Here is a 10,336-nt window from a genome sequence, read left to right on the forward strand (position 1 = left end):
ACATTGACCCAGCAACAATAAAAAAGGAAGAGCAATTCAAATTCAAGCCAGAATGGTTACAGAGTCTGACAGAGTGGAACCAGGCCCTTTGGCCCAATGTGCCCACTCCGGCCAACATGTCCCTTCTACATGTCCCACCTGCCTGTGTTTGGCCCATGCCCCTCTAAACCTATCCTATCCATGTACCTGTCTAAATTTTCTTAAACATTGCGATGGTGCTTGCCTCAACTACCTCCTCTAGCAGCTCGTTCCATACATACTACCACCCTTTCCGTGAAAAAGTTACCCCTCAGGTTCCTTCTTTCCCTCCTCACCTTTAACCTATGTCCTCTGGTTCTCGATTGCCCTACAATGGGCAAGGGATTCCGTGCGTCCACCCAATCTATTCCTCTCATGATTGTGTACACCGATGCATAACTAGAAAAGAGGCTGGAACCTATATTGCACCAATGGACCTGTTGACATGCCCTTCAAAATGGCGGAGTCGTTGGTTTAGTTTAGAGATACAACATAGAGGAGGGAAACATCCCCTTCAGCCCATCAAGTGAACGCCGTCCAACGATCCCTGTACACTAGTTCTATCCTACACACCGTGGACAATTTACACCAGGCAATTAGCCGACAAATCTGCACGTCTACGGAATGTTGGATGAAGCCGGAGCACCCGGAGAAAACCCACGTGGTCACAGGGCGAACGTACAAACTCCCTGTACAGGAAATGACAGCCTAATAAGTAAGAATGGGAAGATGTGAGACGGAAGGGCAGGTGGAGTGGAGTGGGACTCATGGAATAGTTCTTCCAGTCGGCTGGCAAGAACAGGATTTGCTCATGCCGTCCCTGTGTGCTGTAAGACTCCACATAGATAGTTTTCAATGATACTTTATTGTCACATGTACCTCGGTAACACCATACAGCAGACCTCACTGAGGCAGTACACATTTTGCCTGAAGTAAATTTTCATTAAAAAGCTGACATTTCTAAACAGCTAACTGTTTTCGCAATCTTTATTAATCCCTCCTGAGTATAGATTAATAACAGTGTTCCACAGAACGGCGCTATGAGTAATTGTTTATTCAGGAGTCGGCACATAAGATAGGTTAGGGTGGGTTTAAGAATGCAAGCAGTTTTGACCTTTATTGGAAGCACATTTATCTTTTAGTTTCCAGTAAGAGTAGTCTTTAGCTGGATTGGAAATTGTGGTCCTTAGCAATCTGCTAAAGCTAATGAAGACTGAGTGTGATTAGTGCATAGAGTTCACGTATCCTTGTGATGAAGATAGACACAAAATGCTGGAGTAATTCAGCGGGTCAGGCAGAATCTCTGGTGCTAAAGAATAGGTGACGTTTCGGTTCGGGTTTGAAGAAGGGTTCCGACCCTCATCTATCCTTTTTTTCCAGAGATTCCAGATCTTCTCTCTAGAATTTAGAAGATTGAGGGGGGATCTTATAGAAACTTACAAAATTCTTAAGGGGTTGGACAGGCTAGATGCAGGAAGATTGTTCCCGATGTTGGGGAAGTCCAGGACAAGGGGTCACAGTTTAAGGATAAAAGGGAAATCCTTTAGGACCGAGATGAGAAAAACATTTTTCACACAGAGAGTGGTGAATCTCTGGAAATCTCTGCCACAGAAGGTAGTTGAGGCCAGTTCATTGGCTATATTTAAGAGGGAGTTAGATGTGGCCCTTGTGGCTAAAGGGATCAGGGGGTATGGAGAGAAGGCAGGTACAGGATACTGAGTTGGATGATCAGCCATGATCATATTGAATGGCGGTGCAGGCTCGAAGGGCCAAATGGCCTACTTCTGCGCCTATTTCCTATGTTTCTATGTTTCTATGCTGCTTGACCCGTTAAGTTACTCCAGCATTTTATGCCTATCTTCGGGGATAGTTCCTTCCTGCGCATATCGCTGCGGTGAGAAGGATTGGGTCAGAAGCCCCCATTAATCATACTGGCTGCAAGAGAGTTGTCACATGTAGGTGATTTGGTGTCAAGGCATTTCCAGTGAGTTATTTGTTAATTATGCCTGGCATGTACAATAAAAGAGAACTGGCCTTTTAAATCAGAAACAATGGACTTTGAACTACATTAATTTAGATTTTACTTCGGAGTCACGTGAGTGACTACATGAAGAACCCGCCAGCACGCACGTGTGTCATTATCGCTACACGCATTGTGAACAAGTCATTACGAGGGGAGGACGTTCCTCCCAAACGGCAGGGTTGAACCTGCAACAAGTAAGGTAGGAGAACTTAGTTTCTTGACTTACCTTTTTTACAGGCAGGCTGATGAAAACTGGCTGGGGAGAGTCTGCAGAACTGCAGGCAGCCAGCAACGGCCGGGGGCACCACTATCTCCCTTAAACGGGAGCCGGAGCCGACCTCAGCTGCAGCAGGACGCCGACAGCGGTGGAGCATTCTGGAGCCGTCATTCCGACGGCTCGGACAACAGCCCCACGGACCTATACTACATGGGTCCGAGGGGCTGGAAGGTGCAGGGGTTTTTCCACAGCACTAAAAATAGCGGCAAGCAGTCAGTGCTCGAGAGCACCGAGTACGCGTTGGAGCCGCTGGGCCTGGGTCGCGAGCGGCCAGCTCCCCGAGAGGACTGAACCGCGTTGGAGCACCCCAGGCCCAAGTAGAGAAGGAGCGGCACAGTGCGGGAAGCACTGCACCGCGTTAAAACTGCCAGACCTGCGAGTCGCGAGCGGCCAGCTCCCCGAGGGACTGAACCGCGTTGGAGCACCGCAGGCTAACGGCAGTACGGGCGGCTCAGTGCTGTGAGCACTGCACCGCGCTTTGGAGCACCGCAGGCCAACGGGGATACCGGCGGCACAGTGGCCGTGTACACTGCACCGCGTTGGCACTGCGGATCCTGCACCTGCGAGAACATACCGTTTTGCAGCGATGCAGGTCCAAGAAGAAATCCTCCAGTGGGTAAGTCCCATAGCAGCACCTTATACAGGGCTGTATTTCACTTCTATTATTACAGGGAAGTGGTTGAGGAAAAGACAGACTCAGGGAGAAGGAAGCAGCACCTTTTCTATAGGGGTATAATCATGCTTCTCTCTCCCCAGTAGACTCTTCTGTCAGAAGAGTGCTGGGGTCAAGTCTAGGGAAAACCCTGGACAGGTAAACAGATGTAAGAGCTGTAACAATGAGGTGATGCCTTTTCTAAGTCACAAAGTACATAGAGTGCATTATTGGTCCTTTCCTGATAGAAATACAGGAATACTTATGTTGTGACTGAAGGATTTAGCAGTCCAAAAATTTACTGACAAATTCCATTCCCATCTGGGAAGTCACACGGGAATGTCTGTCTATGTTTCAGGGGGAACAACAGTACAGCTGTGATTAAAGCTAACTGGGAAAGATCTACAAACCAGGTTAGAAGCCAGCATAGACCATATGTTTTCTATCTACTGCAGGGGCAAACATTAGCTGACACCATAGCTGTCACTTGCCACCGGGGATTGTAAATCCCTGAATATACTAATCAATTTATGCATCTGGTTACATCCAACCGGGATTGACGCGGGCCTGTGTAAACCCGAAACCTCCTAGCAAAATCTTTTTATTTGGGGGTGACCTATCTAGAAGGTCAAGGAGTTGGACAATGAAGCCAAACTGGAGCTCATCTAAACGTCCAAACATCATCCTCAAAGGTATCGCCCCTATGCTGGAAGATGTGTACACCCACAACACACGGCCTCGGGGATCCAGAAGAAAACAGTAAAACCAGAAGGAAGCAAGGAGGTTGGTGCGAGAAGACATCGAATAAATAACTTTTTGACACTCATATCTTAAACAGTATCCGGGGATACACAATAGAATTTTACAACACATAATCTTCTAGTCCAGCTGATATATCGAGAGAGGAATTTGGAGAACACCAAATGGATATTGGGCTATAGTATTTGCTGATGTTTCTACACGATATGGAACACCAGATGCCGATCTACTCGTATCCAGACATAATCACCAATTACCAAATATGTCATATGGGATACAGACACTGGACATCAGCAACAGATGGGGTTTTAGCTGCATTACAAGGGAAGAATTATTATCTACGCATTCCCTTCCTAACAAAATAGGATATGGCGCTTGACGCATCAATCATAGATCAGATCTCGGCTTTTTGGCTAAGATCAAGTATAATATCTGTTCTTATCAGTTTAAATATCTGATATGTCCCTTATCTAGGGACCATATATTATAAAATTAAATCAATAAATAAATAAATTAAAAAGATTTATTAAAATAAATAAATAAATAAATAAAAATAAAAAAGTGAAAAATAAATAAAACAATATATTCGTTTTAAGAACAGAAACCTTTTCTATTGTTAAGTATATTCGTTTTAAGAACGAAAATGGCAAGCATTGATTCAAAGGATGCTTACAATTTCAGTACCCATAACAGGTGACCACGGATGTTATTTTTATCTAATTGGATGGCTCAGCTCTAGCAGTATAGAGCACTACCTAATGTGTTTACATTAGCACCTAGGTTATTTACAAAATATGACAACCAGCCACACAATGGTAATGGCTTCTTTGGATGACATACTAATTGTGTGGAAACTTAGGATGGGCTGAACAAACGGTAACAGCCACTTAACAATTATTTGGAAACTAGGATCATTATCCATCCAATTAAATCAAATTAAAGCCTTCAAACTAAAGGGATTATTTGGGGTTCACCATTAACTCAGTTCCTCATGTCAGTAACTTTGCCAACAGAGGTTACAACCTTAATAGAGGCATACAGCTAAATCATTGACATGAGGATAAACCATCCATCAGACTGGTAGCAAGAATATTGGCAACATATGGTTTCCAGCCACATAATTCAGACCCTTACATTATAAAGATTTACAGAGGGCCAAAATATGAGCTCTTAAAATTAATGGTGATCATTTCAATAGAATGATGAAGCCATACAGAAGCCATATTGGAACTAAATGGTGGAAAGATAACATTGGGCATTGCTCCAATCCTATCATTGTCAGCAACCAGTCTATGGTCCTACATATGGATACTATGCACTAGGATGGTGTGTTACCAATTCCATCTCCAGCTGTGGAGGAAGATGGAATACACAGCAAGCATCATTATTACTAACACTGGGCATAGCTACCTGGAAATGTTGGGTGTTTTTTCATGGCCTAAAGTCATGTTGCTCTGGAATATATTAAACAGGTTATTAGATTATAAATTAACAACACTACTGTGGTAGCACATATCAACCACATGGGTGAAAGGGAATCTACATCATGTAACAATCTGGCCAACACAATTTGGCAACCTCATCAGGGGGGGGGGGGTACTAAGGACGACAGATGGCACAATGGGCTAAGTGTTCGGCTGGCAACCGGAAGGTAGCCGTTTCGAATCCCGCTTGGAGTGCATACTGTCGTTGTGTCCTTGGGCAAGACACTTCACCCACCTTTGCCTGTGTGTGAATGTGTGTGAGTGATTGGTGGTGGTCGGAGGGGCCGTAGGCGCAGATTGGCAGCCACGCTTCCGTCAGTCTGCCCCAGGGCAGCTGTGGCTACAGAAGTAGCTTACCACCACCGAGTGTGACTGAGGAGTGAATGAATAATGCGATGTAAAGCGCCTTGAGTATTAGAAAGGCGCTATATAAATCCCATCCATTATTATTATTAAGGGAAATACTACGAGACTCTGCATCTGGTGTTTTTAATAGTACCCGACTGACCTACCCAACCATGGTTCTAGGTGGTACTGGGAATGAGATTAGAACCATGCAGCACCATCCAAAACAGACGGCCAGAGCAATGGACATGATCACAGCGGGCCACAGACAATCGACCTAAAGACAATGTCTAAAATACATAAACTAATGGGAGATGTGTTGCAACCATAATACATCATCCAGCCTGTTTGGAAGCTTTGTTAACCTACAGGGGCTTAGTATTAGTGACATCAACTGTGCCAGAAGTGGCCCATCTACTTACCTATGGCAAGAGAACAGAACAACAGCTTATGAGGGACACTTTTTATTGGAATTCCCCAAAGACCAGGTATTCCCAAATATGGGACATCAGCATCGTCTTAACGTTGTTAAAGAACTGGGCTCCAGCCACAGCGCTGTCATTACAGTTTTTGACATTTTACAAAACTGTCATGCTGATGGCTTAGGTCACGGCACTAAGGACTCAGTCCCTACCAAATTAAGGCTGGATACCTTGACCAGTTCACCTGGCAATTTACATTTCTATATTCAGGAATTAGGGAACTAAACAGACAGGGGTCAGCAGGCCTTAAAATAACATTTTTTTTTTAGAGCCTACCCTACAGATGATTGACTGTGTTGTGAGACATCTACAAATATACATGGAACAAACCCAGACCATCAGTGGCACAGAAGAGGAACTTCTCATCAACGACAGACAGCCTCATTAAAGAATAACAGGCCAGGCCAGCTAAATGGCTAACATAGTATTGACAAAAGTTGGTGTAAACACTAACTGGGTTAAAATCTCACTCCACCAGGCTGCAGCAACGTCGGCAGCATTTAAATTGGAGGTTCCTATGGATAAAATCCTCAGGACTGCAGGATGGCCATCGGAAAGAACATTCTTAAGATTATAACTAACCAGTAATGGAAACTGGAATTTTTCAGAAACATTGTTAAGTTTCTGTACCATAATTTACCCCAAAAAACAGGGGCTATCAATTATTATTAACTTTATGGTTATTTATATATATCATATTGATGTTCAATATGTTATCACTATTCTCCCCAAAACCAAGGCAGACGTGATGATGGACTCGTTCCACGGCTTGAATCACAGAGCTTTGAAATCTTCATGTAGTCACTCACGTGACTCCGAAGTAAAATAGTAAGATTAAACGAGAACTTACCAGTTCGAAGTTTGATCTGTATTTTATGAGGAGTAACGTTGAGGGAATACATGCCCTCCGCTCCCACCCTCGATCATAAACACAACTGGTATCTTTTCTCTAATCTTACTATGCTTAAGTCATTACAGGTATCTGTGATTCACTCCGCTGCTTTGAAGAATGACACACGTGCGTAGTGGCGGGTTCTTCATGTATTCCCTCAACGTTACTCCTCATAAAATACAGATCAAACTTCGAACTGGTAAGTTCTCGTTTAATCTTACTATTAAATTGGGGAACTGTTTAACATTTGGAACACACACAGGGATCACATTAGTCTTTGGCAAACACTTAAAGGAAGTCCATAATGATCCGTCGGCTTGCTTGATCATCTGTCCGGAATGAAGGATAAAGCATTGTGTATAATGGGTGGGCCAGTCTCTTGGAGATAACTTTGAGTTAGTGGTGAAGACTATTTGCACATCTTACAATCCTAACATATCAAAGATTTAATTCAAGCATTTGAAAATTATATAGCATTGTTTACAGTGGGAAACACTTGAGGGTGCTCTATATATGCCACATGTTGGAGGAGATGGGATTTTAAGGAGTGTTGTAAGCAAGGTAAGCAAGGTAGAGGTATAGAAACGAGGAACTGCAGGTGCTGGTTTTGCAAAAAAGATGCAAAGTGCTGGAGTAACTTCGGAGGTTGGGACGTTGGTGCAGCGGTAGAGTTGCTGCCTTACAACGCCAGAGACTCGGGTTCGATCCTGACTACGAGTGCTGTCTGTACTGAGATTATACGTTCTCCCCGTGACCAGATGGGTTTCCCTGCAAGCTCTGGTTTCCTCCCACACTCCAAAGACGTACGGATTTGTAGGTTAATTGGTCCGTAGCGTGTAGGATAGTGCTGGTGTAATGGGGATCGCCGGTCAGCGCAGAACCAGTGGGCCGAAGGGCCTGTTTCTGGGCTGTGTCTCTAAACTGCACTAAACTTAGCAAGCCAGGCAGGATCTCTGGAGAATATGGATTGGTGGTGTTTTGGGTCGGGACCTGAGAGTGAACCACTAAGTTACTCTGGCACAGACACTCCAGTGTACTGGTTTAAGGCTAGTTAGAGGGATAGAAATGGAGAGAGTTCCAGGATTCAATGGCTAAAAGAATTGTAAGTACAAGCACCACAGGTGGAACAATGAAGTGGCCAGGTTTGGAGGAGCAACGTGATCACGAAGGGTGGAAATAAGAAAGGAAAAAAATGGAAGTGATGGGATTTGAATGAGACAAAGGACTGTAAACAAAATATTGGATGCTGTGATTTGCAGCAAATTAATCAAATGCGAACATTGTGTTTACAACACTCCAGGCTGAGAAATCTTTCTAAGTCTGCACAATAGAACTCAAGGTTCAAATTGCATCTCTTGATTTAATATTTTATTACATTTATAATTAATTGAAAATTAGATTGAATATTTGTCAAATCAAGCTTCTGAATACAGTCGGCCCAGAATGTGAAATATATGCAATGATTCTTCTCCAAGGCATTTAGAATAAGGTCAAATAAGCACAAACTGGTTTGAAAAATAATACTTCAAAGTTCCCTTGTCACAATATTAAATTTGCAGGTTAATTTGCTCCTCAGATGGAATTTCAATTGCCCAATGACAATGAACAGGACTATCCACATAATTTAAGTCGGGTGGAAAGACTCCACTAATGTGCAAATAATTTTGATTTAAGTTTTCTCATTATATCAAATCCAGAAAGCCAAGCCATTTGGACAAGATAGTCAAAGAAGAACCCCCATACCTTTAATTTAGTTTAGCTTAGAGATGCAGCGCAGAAACAGGCCCTTCGGCCCACCGAGACCGCACCGACCAGCGATCACCCCGTGCACTAGCACTACACTAGGGACAATTTACAATTTTACCAAAGCCAATTAATTTACAAACATGTACATCTTTGGAGTGTGGGAGGAATCCGGAGCACTCGGAGAAAACCCATGTGGTCACAGGGAGAGCGTACAAACTCCATACAGACAGCATCCGTAGTCAGGATCAAACCCAGGTCTGTGGCGCTGTAAGGCAGCAACACAACCTTTCCACCACCGTGCACGTGCTGTGGTTTGAATACAGGGTGCTTCAGATTTTCCCACATTTTACTTTTATTTATCGTTCCAAGAGATATTGATATCTATATTATTATAAAACTTAGATCCCCCCAGTCCTCCTCCCTCCCTCTCCCCCTCTCCCCTCTAACCCCCTCCTCTCTCCCCCCTCTCTCCCCCCCTCCCTCCCTCCCTCTCTCTCCCCCCTCCCATCCCCTCAACCCCCCCCCCCTCCACCCCCTCCCCCTCTCCCACCCCCCACCCCCCACCCTCTCTACCTCCCTCCTCTCTCCCCCACTCCCCCAGAAGCCATTTAACCTACGATATCTGTATGTGGGAGGAAACCGGAGCAGACAGAGAAAAGCCACGTGTTCACAAGGAGAACGTACAAACTCCATACAGGCACACCCATAGTCGGGATCGAACCTGGGTCTCTGGCTCCAACTCTACCGCTGCACCACCGTGCCGCTCCAATATCTACCTTATCTGGGTGGAGCTGCTAGATGGCGCAGGAGTGTGGTGACTCTTCGCATGCTCTTCCCAATGATGGATCTACTATCATCTGATCCAATTGATCTATCCTTTAAAATCTCTTTCCTTACTATATTCTGCAGACTGCATCTGCCCATTATACTTGAATTTGACTTGATTGCATTTATGTATTGTATTATCTCAGCTGCCAGAGACCTTGCAAAGCAAAGTTTTTCATTGTACCTCGGTATACATTACAACAGTAAATCTGAACCTAAACATCAAAGGTAGACAAAAATGCTGGAGAAACTCAGCGGGTGAGGCAGCATCTATGGAGCGAAGGAAATAGGCAACGTTTCGGCCCGAAACGTTGCCTATTTCCTTCGCTCCATAGATGCTGCCTCACCCGCAGAGTTTCTCCAGCATTTTTATCTACCTTCAATTTTCCAGCATCTGCAGTTCCTTCTTAAACCTAAACCTTACCAATATACTTTATAAATTTAAAGTCTACAGTGCCATGCAATGACTGAAGACTGATAGAAGCCAGAAATTCAATGCTATATAGTGGTGATTTAGGAATTCTGATTTATCTTAAGAGCCAGTAGCAAAATCTAAGCGTGCTTTGCCAATTCCCAGGGCTCAATTAAATATTAAGCACTGAATGTTGAAGATGGACACATTCTTTTCAGTGGGTGAACTGTGTGGCAATAAACAGGGGATTTTGTGATTCAGCTCAACATTTCAAGATAAATAAATTGCATTTCTCTCACATTTTGGAAAATCCCTTTTTAAACATCAAACTGATAAGGGTTCAGGTCTGGGTGATTTCCCTGTGGAATTTGCTCCTGTCTGTTAGTTTTCAGGCCAGTGAGTACATCGCATTGATCATTGA

The 10,336-nt window shown here is 44.0% G+C and overlaps 1 pseudogene; it reads left to right on the forward strand.

Moving 5' to 3' along the window:
• Positions 1–4,122: 4,122 nt before the first annotated feature.
• Positions 4,123–4,231, forward strand: LOC116988658 (annotated as a pseudogene).
• The last annotated feature ends 6,105 nt before the right edge of the window (positions 4,232–10,336 follow it).

Source organism: Amblyraja radiata, chromosome 27 (genome assembly GCF_010909765.2).
Source record: "Amblyraja radiata isolate CabotCenter1 chromosome 27, sAmbRad1.1.pri, whole genome shotgun sequence".
Lineage (NCBI taxonomy): Eukaryota > Metazoa > Chordata > Chondrichthyes > Rajiformes > Rajidae > Amblyraja > Amblyraja radiata.